Raw genomic sequence first — 14,442 nt, forward strand, 5'->3', positions numbered from 1 at the left:
GTATATCATTACTCCTTCAACAGGAACACAACGTTTCGGAGTATATCATTACTCCTTCAACAGGAACACAACGTTTCGGGAACACAACGTTTCGGAGTATATCATTACTCCTTCAACAGGAACACAACGTTTCGGAGTATATCATTACTCCTTCAACAGGAACACAACGTTTCGGAGTATATCATTACTCCTTCAACAGGAACACAACGTTTCGGAGTATATCATTACTCCTTCAACAGGAACACAACGTTTCGGAGTATATCATTACTCCTTCAACAGGAACACAACGTTTCGGAGTATATCATTACTCCTTCAACAGGAACACAACGTTTCGGAGTATATCATTACTCCTTCATCAGGTGAATGATGCCACTTAATGACCAAATCATCTTAGAGATTAACTAGACTTTGGTGTAATTATGCAATATGACAACGTTAAATCTAAGGAACAGGTTTCCCCGAACAAAACTTGTCAAAGGCTGACCCATCCTCGCTTGTCCGGGTATATTCCCATGCCGTTATATATAGAAAAATCGCTACCCAACACACGTCGCCATCTCACTCTCTTATCGCAAACAGAATTTCTTTCCGTCTTAAGTGTATTGTGGGTGCTCAGCTGTGTTAAACGTCTTGTTTTTATACAATTTGAAAACGAATCTTTGGAAGCGAATTTTCCCGGCTATTGACCATAAAATTCAAATGAAAATGTCTATTGCATTTAAAGGCAAACGGCCATTAAATATGATAATCTAGCATGTGAGAGATTATAGGTTACCACTAATTCGGAATATGCATGAGATGACTATTTCATCAAAATACTATTTGTTTCTTAATATCTCCATATACCAGTCCTTTAGTCAGGGTAAAACTATTTATTACCGAAAGTCCTAAACCTTTCCGTTACAATTGTTAAATACAACATGTCTCAAACAACTACTGGGCGGTGGGGGTAGCCTAGTGGTTATGGCGTTTGTTCGTCACGCCGAAGACCCGGGTTCGATTTCTTAGATGGGTGCAATGCATGAAGCCCATTTCTGGTGTCCCCCGCCAAAACATTGCTGGAATAACACTAAAAGCGGCGTAAAACCATACTCACTTACTCACCCACTCAAAGAACTACGGGAATATGATACATTGGACAGTCGAAGATGTGCCAGATAGTGTCTACCGAGAAATGTTCACGACATCCATTCATTAACAAGGACAACTATCCCCAGACAGACGATTTACATGACATATCAATATATCGCATCCTCTTCACCGACGTCACCTCCAATTGTAAAGCTTGTTAATAATAACGACATAATCTCGAGAGACATTTACAACGAAGATACCGAGATGCCTATTGTCTATGGAATTTGATATTCGTAACTCTCCATCTCGTATTCTTGCGAACAGGCCACGCACGGAAATGTTAATACATTTTAAATGTCGGGAGGAGCGCATTGTGCTTCCTACGTTTCTTACGACTATCAAGAAGAAATGAGAACTGTTCAGGTTTCGGAAATCAATAAAATCCCTAAACATCACCGGACTTGGTAATGATCTTACTTCGATCTGAAAAAGGCAGTAATTCGATTAGAATGAAGTATTATCACCATCAAAGCCATTGAGATCCCCGTAACATTGGTCTTAAACGCGCTCGAGACAAGCTTTAATTACGGAAGACATAGGAACGGCAGTCAAATGGGAATGACTAAAAGGATTGCCGTTAAGTAATTATTCATCCTCAGATTGAAACTTTAACTGCGTCTTCAGATCACACACAAACTTAAGGGTGGCAAAAACGTGTTGATACGTATTACACGACATGACTGCGGTACACATGGACGAAACAGTTTCCGATTGACACAGGTGCTAGAAACGTCAAGAAACAAAAGCGTGACGTTTTATGTTGCAACAAAATATTATTGTCTGAATGACTGATGGGGTGAGAGTTGTCAGTGCGGCCTTGTCAGTGTTTCATCTGTATGACTGATACTCAACTCTATTACCAGGAGACACGTTTGAATGTCTTCTCAGTTAAAACAGAAAGTTATTGAATTATTGGGGTATACAGAACAATCTTAAATATTATATGTGCTAAGGTGCTTTTAATGTTTAACATGATATTACCAGGTTAGAGCATTCGGACCTCTGGCGTGTCATCGCTGACATTGCCAGTTTGGGCCAAGGTCCTGAAGGTCTTAGCCCGGGCCTGCTTCGCTCACTGTTGCACGAGGCGGATGGCAGCAAGATAATTGTTGAGAGCCTCCCGATCGAAGTTGGGGGTTTGTTTGCATTCCAATATAAATATGATACGAATATTAATATCCTACAGGTATTGACGCTTTCAAGGACAGGTACAAACACCTCCCACGTCTTTGAACTACATCGATTTATCTACAGTGTGTTCATAGAGACAGAATATAAATAATAGGGGCAATTACTGCACCAATGGTCGTGAAAACAAATTACTGATTAATCATTACTGAAAAGTAGGGTTTAATAATTGATAGGGATTCATAAACACCTGTTCATAACATACTCGGATTCGCACGGTACTCTGCTTTTGCTAGACATGTCTTATGAATATGGGGTTTGTACTTCCAGTATCAGCAGAGTAAGTAGGGATAAGTGCTGTTTTATGTGGGCGAGAAAAATTATGACGATAATGACAATCCTACGCATTTGGAGGTTGTTCCCTTGATCCCTTGTGATCGTTCAGCCAACTTGAACAAATCACTATAAAGCTATGTTTACTATTACCATTTAAAAAAACCCAAAGAAATATCAATGCTCTTTAGACGGAAGAAACGTGGACTCTTTTAGATAGCATGTCAGTCTACAATGTATGTTACCCGTTTTGGTCGTAAAACTAATGTGTTTTAAGAACACTGAGAGGTAAACAGTTCAGCCGCTGATGTTGTCAATATCCCTGCCAAACTAAGCCACGTTCGCCGTGTTGGGACATTCATGGGGTTTAATATTATCTACATCGATAAATCGTTAGGTAGCCCCTTGGATAAACATACCCATACTCTGACGGGGGAATGGTAAACACAGACCTGACCCACATGGTTGTATGCGCTCGTGTTGTAAGATGAAGTTAATTCTACTGCTCTCGTAAAATCAATGTTAACTGGATACACCAGCTCCGTGTGTTTTGGTACTTACAAAATTAAAGACACTCACATTCCCGACTTCGTCCACGCACCAGTCCACCCGAGGATGTAGAAATTGATTCAGTGGCTGCCGACATGATGCTCATCAACTTTCGTCGTGGATGTCTGCCATGGAGGTTAACGTCTGGTGGATGTCTGCTGATCTGGGGAGAGGTATCTGGGTGTCTGCTGGAGCAACATACCGTTATCTTGGCAAGAACTAAAGAATGCTACAACAAACCCAGCAGGGTACTGGGATTTTAAGGGAAAATATTGAAGGCTGAGGACAGTAGGTGGCCTGTGTTAAAGAACAGATTATCTGTGTATTGTTCAGATTACACCTAGACCAATCTGTACTCCATCTACCTCGGGGATATTGTATAACAAATCAGTACAATGTGAAAATATTTGCATTCAATAATGTTGATAAAGCTTAAGTTGGCCCGGAGTCAACTATACAAATGAACCTCTATATCATAATTAGCATAGACTTGTTTGAATTGTAACCGTGAGTGAACTTGAGCGAGTAAAATATAAAGCGCCTTGAAACAGTTTGTCATCTTTAATACGTGAAAGCTTCGTGGGGGATTAAATGTGGACCTTAATTATACTTATTGACAATGGGTTGGAAACCTAATCCTCTTAAATCCTAAGAATTCCTACTTTCGTTTGAATTCGTTATTCAACTATACCCTTCACAACTCGCGGGTCGTTTTGAAAGCTTCATTCCCTGAAGTAATGAAATACGTATGTTTGCGAATGTTCTTCTCTGGTGAGTTTTCTTTACAATTTGTTTGTTTGTTTGATTGTTGTGAAACCCGACATTCAACATTATTCTAGGTATATGACGTCCGCATGTGAGTTTCACATTCACTCACATAGGTCGTCATATAGCAAGAATGATGTTGAATGTCGGGTTTCACAGCAAACAAAACAAACTGTAAACTTTTTTTATAAACCAGAGAAGAACAGTATCTTTCCGAATGCCAAGGGTATGTATTTAAACGTGTTTTATATGTTCATATTACTGGTACTGGGAGATGAACACAGATTTGTCCATGACCCCATTAAGCATCTGGTTATACAAAACTGTTGTGCAAGCCGACACGTTTCCATTCGGTCACCAGCTAAATCAGTTCCATTCAGCCGGTTGTTAGTTGGAGGAAAATCATGTTCTGTGGATTGTCAACTTCTTTATTGCAATGAAGCACCGTTATCAACCTCTCAACACGATACATCACTTGTTTGATAACGGTTTTGGAATCTACACCGAAACGTCGCATTCATTGCAATAAAGAAGTTGACTATCCATATAACTTGGTTTTCCTTCATCTTTTCAACTTCTAAAATGCCTCTCAAAGAAACGGTTGTTAGTTCTTTAGACAAATGGGAATGGTAGAGGGCTCTAGACAGATATTTAGCTGTTAAGCGTTTACTTACGTGTTACTGTTCTCAAAGGAGTTTGATTTTTTAGGATATGCAATATATTATAATTAGTACTCGCGTTCAGTTTATTGGACTTTTAAACCGACTCCATATTTACAATAAGCGAGATGTTTCGCATCCGAGCATTATACAATTCAGCAGAGTTCTTGAAATATACGATTCATGTTTCCAGCTAGTAACAAAAGATGTCTAAAAATATTGGTGTTCGCAACTAGTGTTCATTTATCTTCAACTTATCTTCATTTTTTTAAATTTGAACTGAAACAGAGCCTCGGAAAGCTGGAAGATTCTAAACCAGAGGAAATCTAGAATTTGAGAAAAGGGTTGGGCGGAAATGAAAATAATATGGTTCAGGGATTAAGAGGCACGACTAAGGGCCCAGCTGAATGTAGCGTGACAGACAGATAGAGAGACAGACTTGGCCCATGTTACAATGGAATTGAGAATAACATTTTAGTCACGATTTTCTTGACATAAACAGTTTTTGTATATAAATAGAAGTGATTTTAATAACAGTTTCATTTTTGCAACTGAGTATATTTGGCAAAGTTAACTGGCCATGGTATACATTTGTGAGTTGTGTAATATAATGCAAACTTAAGTCATCATATTATTCACATACAAAGAAAACATGATCTTCGGTCTCAATGAGACCCTTACTGCAGTAGTTACAAATGCTATTTTAAGAATCGACTTTTTTCTTTCGTAACTTATTAACTTTGAAATTGTGCAAATTTATTCTTAATCTACAAAAAGCACGTCTTAAAGATTTATCTTCTATAAATGCAATATATCGTTCAACGTTAAGTAAAGATTTCACATTTGAGTAATGCTCTAAGTATTTTGATGACGACAATTTAGAAAACCAGTCTTGTGCACTAACATCTTGTAATCTTTCATTAAACTGATGCATAAAAATTCTAGCATCACCAACACTTTGATAATTCCATATATAAATGAAAAACCATGAAGACATAAAACATTTTTAACACCTGTTACCCAGTTCCGTTTACCTTCTTCATCTTATCTTTTAAGCAAAACATAACATTGTGCAGGGTATCTAGACCTATCCATACATAACAATTTTATCCAATATTTAACAACTCGTTTCCGGCTTTGAACAAACATATAATGCCGTCCAGTCTCACCTAAGATAGCAATATTTGAGGCATATTTACCAACACCTAGAAAATATTTAAAATATGAAGTCTGAACAATCCAAGAATGATATTGTAACCCCCAAATGTCGGAGTCATACAAAAGAATCGGGGCAATTTTACTGTCAAAAATTTTAGAAACAGTAGTGAAAGACAGAAAATTATTTCTATTGAATAGTTTATACACAGGAATACAAGCTTTTGTTGCCTGTGCAGCTAGACTTTCAAATGCTTTCGTCCAAATAAGCCTGGAGGAAAAGAATATATAGCGTGTACAAGAAGGGAAGTGCATTTCAAAACCCTTATCTCCTTATAATACTTTGTTTCGTATTTTTTAAAAGAAACAAAACTGAAGCAGTACTAACTCTTGTCAGGTGATTACTATTATTTAAAAGCAAAAAAAAATATTTGTCATATTTCAGACACAGCTTTTCGTGATAATTCTACAAAGGAAAGTTAAAGGTTTTTTTTAAAAAGAAATAGTGTTATGTACGTAAACTGCTTCAATATTGCTGATCCAAGGCAGACATGTAAACTCTCACTGACAGCTCATTATCTGTCCTGTAATATCTCTATTATTATAAGTTTATAAGTTCTTAGTGTGTGTAACATGGATACACATATATATAAAACAAATGTTTTACGATCTGACTTATGATACGTACTTTTCACACGTTGGTCATTTCGGCCGCGGATGGCATGTTTATTTCCTACCATGGTTAAATTTTGGAAATACTGTCCCTTCGTGTGGTGTAGATTGTCTTGTGCAGACTCGATTATTTTCACACCGCCGTCATATAGCTGGAATATTGCTGAGTGCGGCGTAAAACTTAACTCACTCACTCACTCGTGTGGTGTATCATCTTTATTTGACGGCTATTCATAGTCGCATGTCCGTGTGCACAATGATCTATCTTTAACAAAAATGTCCTATAATTATGGAAAATGGTTTTGTAGCTTTTATTTAAATTTTGCGGATCAGGAATATTTATTGCCACATGCTATATTTTGATACAGTCCAGTGGTTGGTTGACGTTTCTTCTCATTAAGGGAATGGTTCTGTTGCCGTGGTTTCAGAATACATGTCATCGTTTCCTAGTGGTGGTCACTGGTTTGCCAGCCGAGACGATAAAGATTCATCGATCAACATACACTCACTTACAAAAAACAAATAATGATACGAAATTCATAAATAGAAAATACGTCAAGCCATGTAACCTGAACTGCAGCAAAGTATTTGTGATATATACCTGGATCCAAGTAAGTGCTCAATTGCTCGATAGCGCTGTTATCAAGACTAGAATACTTTTTAAGGCGAGAGCTAACCAAATAACCTCCATTTAGAGGGGTTTGATTTCATGGTCGCGTTCGTGAAGTTCAAAGCACTCCCACCTTATGACTGATATGTCACCATCTCGTGGTATTTCAAGAACTCCTCCAAACCTTCGTGTACCTGGTTGCCATACTCCGTCTTTAATGGAACCGTGGCGTCACCAATGGGATAACTGGCGTCATTATCGCATGAAGTCCCTTTTGAAAGTTTGGCGATCCCCTAGAGAGCATTGACTACTGTTAGAGAATGTTAGATGAGATGTTGTCAGATTTCCAATCAGTGCGTGTTTAACGAACAGGGGTATTGATTGCCAGTAAGTACAACCTTCTCGTGCCGGTGTGCATTGGCTATCTGCTGGTCCGTGCGGTCATCACTGACCACCGTCACTTCTTTCTGCTCACAACTTCTTCAAAGACTATTAAATGCATTATAAGATCACATATTACAGAGAGTGTTTTGCAATCATATGTGTTTGTTCGAACCCAATTTACTCTGAAACCTCTCGCACGATCAATGTTGATTGTTTTTGTATACGGAATAAAACAAGGTAAGAACAATTAACATTCTGGTTACGTTTTTTATGAAATTATCTTCATTACAAGTAGGTATAATTCAAGATGATGAACCATTTTTGTTCAGGTAGCAGCAAACCATGTTTGTCGTAAGAGGCGACTAACGGGGATCGGGTGGTCAGGCTCGCTGACTTGGTTAACACATGTCATCGGTTCCCAATTGCGTTGATCGATGCTCATGATGTTGATCACTGGATTGTCTGGTCCAGACTCGATTATTTACAGACCGCCGCCATATAGCTGCAATATTGCTGAGTGTGGCGTAAGACTAAACTCACTCACTCGTTCAGGTAGCCTAATCGACTATGGCACTGCGATTTGTTTTTTGGATTTTTTTGAGTCCTGTGTTCAAATGCCTTCAGGTTTCTCAGCACCATAATTTAAGTTCTACAAAAGTGTAACCATATCAAATCTTCAGGCATCCCTCCCACATCAAGTTCAAATGCTTTGATATTTCTGAAATACCGTTAAAACGGCGTTAAACCAAAATAGCTCACGGCATACCATTAAAGGGAAGGTGAGACAGTGTATGAGAGAGCTCCAGGGTAAGATGTCTACCACTTTTAAATGTATTGCAGCGATATCACTGTGGAGGACACGTGCACACATAACGGGAATCGATTGAATCACGAATTTATAAGGCTGCACAGAAAGGCACGCATGACAGTGAGCGAGTGGGTCGTCAACTTATACAACATATCTTCATCCTCATATTACGGAACATCTCGATATTGAGCAAATAAAGCTGTAATATCAGTGGCTATAGATGTCAAGTTATATTTGAAGAAAGGGTTGAATATTTCTCGCGGGTTCCTTGGCTAAAGATACTTAAAATGAGTTGGCTGTATGACTGACTGAATTCGTTTCAGGATTAATGTTGTTTTGAGAGCCAGCAAAACCCGTCATTAATGCTGACAGATTTGCATAATGAATAAATCAGTAATGCCAGCTAAGGTATTATCCTGACAAACGCCAAGTCTCCCGCAGATTAAGTCCAAAATAATAGCGGATCTGGACGTCACTGTGTATAAGCCACATCACATGTGTAGGAGTCCATTATCCCGCCTGTGTACAAGACTAAAGCTGTTCTGGTCTGATGGGAGGGGAGCATGGTTAGAGGCAAATGTATTGGAGTGAGTGAGTGAGTTGTTTAATGCCGCACTCAACAATATCCGAGTTATATGACTGCGATCAGTAAATAATCGATTCTGGACCAGACAATGCAGTGAGTGAGTGAGAGTGTGTGTGTGAGTGAGTTAGCGACTGAGTGAGTGGTTGGGTGGGTGGGTGAGTGAATGAGTGAGTGACAGGGACAGACGCAGGGACTGAGATAAGGTCAGTGACAGACAAACCAGTCGCAGTCACTCACTGTAGCCGTCTGTACTCTCGCGGGAACAAAGGGTAAGAGGACACGGGAATGACTGGTGAAGGTCCCTATGGACAGATGGCAGTTGTTGAGCAGGCACAATATTTGCGTTGACTTCCTTGTATTCTTCTGTAATGCATTCTGCTGCCAAATTGGTCTCTGGTTCCTTCGATAATTATCTTTCTTTTCAGGGCTCAAACGTTCACATGGGACCTCATTACCAATGCGCCTGTGATCATTGTTAGTTGTCACGAAGATAGTTTCCCAATGACTTTAGAGTCTCTCTCTCTCTCTCTCTCTCTCTCTCTCTCTCTCTCTCTCTGGTCCTGTGCAATATCTACTCTTGCCTGCGTGTGTCAGTTCCAGCGTTCAAGGTCTGCTTGCCAAACGGTGTCTGCCATAGCATAGCCATGAACATGACTGGACATGGTGCATCATCACGGGACATAGCGTTATGGACAATTCCCTCATGAACAGTGGAACGTGCTTACACATGACACAGTCAAATTTCATCAAACCGAACCGTGTTCAGACCGATATTTCATGTGGTCATCTTGATATGGTTCAGACAGAATGAAATCAATTATCTACATGAACTGTCTCGATTTGAAAGGAGCAATTAACATTGTAAGTTACAGAAGGATATTCAGTGGTTTGGTTTGGTTGTTGTTTTACGCCGCACTCAGCAGTATTCTAGCTATATTGCGGCGGTCTGTAAATAATCGAGTCTGGACCAGACAATCCAGTGATCAACAGCATGAGCATCGATCTACTCCATTGGGATTCGATGACTTGTGTCAACCAAGTCAGCGATGCTGACCACCCGATCCCGTTAGTCGCCACGTACCACAAGCATGGGTTACTGGAGATCAATTCTAACCTGGATCTGCACGGATCGGATATTACTTATAAGCGAGGAACGTGATGTTGTACAGACAGTGTCATTTAAAGAATAGATTTCGAAAGTTTTAAACAATACTTCATTTAATTATTGTAGGATAACAAAAGATTGATGAACTTCCCTCAGGGGTATTTAAAAGTTGGTGCACTATGTAAAGCTAAATATATGGATGAACAACATTTTACAATTTGGAGAGACTTTTCGGAGTAGGTCTCAGCATCACTTGCATGATAACAGTGTTAGCAACTACGCTGAAACATCGCTCCCAGCTGTAATACAAATGTTGTTCATTCATAATCTTATTCTTACTCGAAAACGTTCCCAGTTTGTGGTAACATAATTCTTTCTTCTGAGACTTTGGACAAGTTATTAAGATTGGGTTTACTGGTATTTCAGATAAGAGCGATTTTACATATAGAGAAGACTAGACTTGCGGTTGAAGAGTTAGCTCTACAAGCCGAAAACCAGGGTTCAGTTCCTGAAATGGATTCAGTGAATGTCTGTAATATTGTAGAAAAAGTGAAGAAACAACTCACTGATGATGAGAAACATATTGACCACTGGGCGTCCTATGGTCATGGAAAATGTATGACAGCTGGGATTGAAGGAACAGACGATGGCGATAACTTTCTGGAGGATTTCCGATTGTGCTGCGGTACAGCTGCCAAGCGTCTGTGAACACGGCCATTCATAGAACATTCTAAACGCCTGCCAACTCAGGCTTACGTTCTATTTCAGACAACCGATAGTCGATTATCCTAATACCAAACAGATCACGTATAAATTTCGCATAGAAAACCAATAAACAAAGATGTAGACTGGCAGTAGGCACGGGAACTATTTACACAACACAATATCTACAGGGTGTTCTCCTTCCAGTAGATATTTAGAGGTCGGGATGAGGCTAGGTTGAGTGGATTCATAGCAATAATCATTGCGCTGTGACACCGTGGATGTACTGAAATGGATATAGTGTCTGGCTGGAGTGAAGGAATAAATACATTGAAATGAAAATCAGGTAAACGTGAGAGCGAAGACACGTCGATGAAATTGAAATTGAAAATCGACTGCATGGCTACATTAGTGCTAGATGTTCAATGGCGTTTTGCCAAGAGTTCATTACATTGGCGTTTTGTCAAGATATCAAGACATCGCGGGTTGTTTTTTTCAAAATGTCAAGACATCGAGTTTTTTTCAAGATGTCAAAGCATTGGCGTTTTGTCAAGATGTCAAGCACTGGCATTTTGTCAAGATGTATGTTGTGAAATATGTTCTTGACGTTTGGCTGCAGTCCAAGATGCTCTTGTCTAGATAAGTACCTACCCGTCTTCACATGCGAAGAACTGTATTTTCATCTTGAATCTCTTTAACAACACATAAGCAACAGACCCGTGACGGTCCGGGTTAGAATATTGATCTTCAGTAACCCATGCTTGTCGTAAGAGGCGAGTAACGGGATAAGGTGGTCAGGCTCGCTGACTTGGTTGACACATGTCATCGGTTCCCAATAGCGCAGATCGATGCTCATGCTGCTGGTCACTGGATTGTCTGGTCTAGACTCGTTTATTTACAGACCGCCGCCATATAGCTGGAATATTACTGAGTGTGGCGTAAAACTAAACTCACAACAACAGCATCGTCGCAAAAACAATAAAACACTATTACAACGCTGTTACTCAGTAAATACAACTGCCACATATCAGTAATTAGAGTCATTTAGACATTCGTCATGAATTTTATTCAACATTTTATTGCTCTTAATTTGTTTTTGCTTTGATTCGTGTCACAGCCTGAAATATTTATGTGTACACTTTACACCAAGAAATTCAGACGTAAGAATGCTTGAATTGCATCACATTTGTACTTTCATTTCATATTGTTTCGAATCAGAATGTTAAGTTTTATCGTCCTCCGACGCTGTGGGATGTTGATCACAGGAAACAATGGTGGAAATAACCCGTGAAAAAGCTTTAATATTGCTACAAATCATCATATGAATAACATCTGATCAAATTAATACAACTACCATGCTCTCTAGGATAACACTTTATTTCTTTCTCTTTTCTGAAAACATACAGGTTTTATAGCTAAACTGGCCTACAGCTGTATTTGTATAATCCAGACTGGTTTTGATCCGTTGGAGAGCGAAGCATGACCATAAGATTTTAAGCCTTTACTTATAGAAGCATTCGTAAAATATATTATATTTGTTCTCTTAATGACTTCGTCTGTATTTTAAAATATTACCATTTTGAAATAACATGAAGGTTGGGGGTAATTACGCTGCATATTACCGGACTTATTGGGACACCATAGCCATGAGATATCATACAAGGCAGCTACGTTGTCAAGTGAAGGCTGTTTACGGATATGTTCCAGGAGGACCACCAAAGACAATGGGTTAACGCTTCCACCCGATGCTGCAGTAAAAGGTGAGAGACTTACTGTGAGATTCTGTCATGACTTTTGTGAAATGTGTATCACGAAAAAGGTTTCAGTTACGAATACCTCATTCCTGTTTAGAAAAGTATCCTTAAGAACATAACCAAAGTCCAGCTTTAACAAATACATATTTGCAGGTTAAAATGTCAGACATCGCATATCCAGGAGGAGGGTAGAGAGTGGATTCTCACTTCATTTTTTAGGCTCCTTATATTTCATGTTACCTGCTCGATTGACCAAATATAAATTCACAACTCGGGTAAAATGCACACACTTTTAAAATCCTGGATCCACTTCTGTTATCTATGAGGTGAGGTGAGGTGAAATTGGGCTTAACGTCGTGCTTGAGAATATTTCGCTCATAGGACGACGTGCATGCGTGTGTATATGTATGTGCGGCTGCTTGGTTTTATAGTGCTAGCCAACTGAGATACCATGCCGCAGTGAAGCATGAATACCCCACTCAGACACATTATACTGACTCCGAGCCGACCAGTCCTTGTTGTACCCATTGGGGCGGTGGGGTAGCCTAGTGGTTAAAGTGTTGCCTCGTCACGCCGAAGACCCGGGTTCGATTCCCCACATGGCACAATGTGTTAAGCCCATTTCTGGTGTCCCCCGCCGTGATATTGCTGGAATATTGCTAAAAGCGGCGTAAAACTAAACTCAGTCAGTCAGTCAGTGTTGTACCCATTAATGCCGAGCGCCAGGCAGGGACCAACAAGTACCATATTTTAACGTCTGTTGGTATGACGCGTTATTTATGAACACACAATGCCTTTTAGAAAGTGTCAAATGAAACATTTGCTATATTCTGGTTTACACTTTCTCAGTAAAGTACAGATTCTGTGACGTTTTGTACCGAATTCTGTACATTAGTGAGAATGTGTAAACCCAAATATGAAGGAAAACCAAGATCTATGAATAGTTAACTTCTTTATTGCAACGTTTCGGTGTAGGTACTAACACCGTTATCAAGCAAGTGATGAATCATCTTCACAACTTCTAAAGGGCCTCTCAAAGAAACCCAAATATGGCGTATGTTGCGTCACTTCTGTTGTTGTTTGTTCAGTGCCTACTCGAGGTAATGATGGCTGCAAAGTTTAGTTGAAAGAAGTCGTGTCATTTTCGGGCTGCTTGATCCATGGTACCTGCTCCCTGAACTGTTCCCTCGAACACAGAGCTACAATTCTCTCCCACCTGTCCTTTCGCCCTTTCCGCTGCCCTAGGCACATGACACTATTCGGCTTGTCCCGGAATAACACGAGTTGATCACGAATTACTCTTTCCAAAACACGGAGTTGACGCCAAGTTAGTTTTGAAAACGAAACATGGCCGTTGCCACGGAATGTGAAGAAATGAAATGTGTCTTTTGTTTTTGTGTCATCAGTTTGAAGACACATTATACAATTATGTTATTATCCACCGAATGATGCATCAACAACTATTTGGGGTAACATTTCGTCTTGTTCATCTAAGCAATCTTACAAATTATGTACTCTTTCAAATGAAAATCTGCTATTCCTTCCCCAGGCATATTCATTTTGAATTTTAAGACCTCATAATTATTCTACACAATTACTGATAATGTAATATGATATGAAAACAGTTAATCTTCAAAACTAAGTTTCATAAATGGAAACCAACAGTATACACATGACCATAGTTTCTTGTTGGTTTCAATTTCCGGAACTATAAGTTTACAGTGTCTATTATGGATTCTATTAGGAACCCAACTGGATGCCATGATGGTCAAATTCTTAGTTCAAAACAGTGCACAGGAAACCAACATGAAACTACATTTTCTGGTTTTATGTTGTTTTCCATTTAATGAAATCTTCAATTGCAAATTCCAGGAATGGAAACCAACAAGAAACCTATAACCTTAGTTTCTTGTTGGTTTCCATTTACAGAAATGCAAAAATCACAGAATCCAAAATGGAATCTAGTTGGAAACTCAGTTACCCAGTTTCAGTGAATGGAAACCAACTGGATTCCCCAATTACCCACTATACAGACGGTTTCCAGGTTTCAGGAAACCAAGTCATGTTTGTAGTGACCGAGGCCATACAAGAACATGTT

Source organism: Haliotis rubra, unplaced genomic scaffold (genome assembly GCF_003918875.1).
Source record: "Haliotis rubra isolate DU_JTF1 unplaced genomic scaffold, ASM391887v1 Scf23, whole genome shotgun sequence".
NCBI classification, from domain to species: domain Eukaryota; kingdom Metazoa; phylum Mollusca; class Gastropoda; order Lepetellida; family Haliotidae; genus Haliotis; species Haliotis rubra.